The following is a 708-nucleotide window of genomic DNA, read 5'->3' as shown; positions in this document are numbered from 1 at the left end:
TCAATGATTCAATGATAGGGCCATAGAGTAGATACCTTACTTGCATATCATTAATGAGAGAGCCAATAATAATGATAAAAATAAAAGTGTGGAGTGTATGAATCTTAGTTTGTTCTTGTTATACCAAAGATGATGAAGATGCCTTCTTTTCTTCATTATTCCTTGCCTCCTCCTCGTTCATTCTTCTACTTTTGCTTGCTTCTTCTTCTTCCTCTTTTGCTCTTGCTACTACTCTTTGTAGCACCCTCTTCTTCATCATCATCACAAGACAATAATAATAAGGTAACATTGTCACTATACTATGAGAGTCTATGTCCCTTTTGTGGTGACTTCATAGTCAACCATCTTGTGAAGCTCTTCCAAACAGATCTTATCAATTTATTTATTTATTTATTTATTTTTTATTATTATTATTATTATTATTATTATTATTATTAAGGGTTAAATATAATTTTGGTCTTTTAAGTTAAGTTAATGACGATTTAAAATCAAATTAAATTTCAGGTACGATTTTGTATAGAAAAAAAAAGTTCAAGACAAAAAATTTTTTCAACCTACTAAAATCATACTTAACCATTACTAATTAACTATCTACTTATTATTATGTGTATTCCATTTATTTTAATTTCTTTTTTATTTCATGTTCTAACATTGTTGTTGTGGCTCATGAAGTATGATTTGTGTCTATTCTTTGAACCTTTTCACTTT

The sequence above is a fragment of the Arachis ipaensis genome, chromosome B02, assembly GCF_000816755.2.
Source record: "Arachis ipaensis cultivar K30076 chromosome B02, Araip1.1, whole genome shotgun sequence".
Classification (NCBI taxonomy): domain Eukaryota; kingdom Viridiplantae; phylum Streptophyta; class Magnoliopsida; order Fabales; family Fabaceae; genus Arachis; species Arachis ipaensis.
This window is presented reverse-complemented; position numbering follows the sequence as displayed.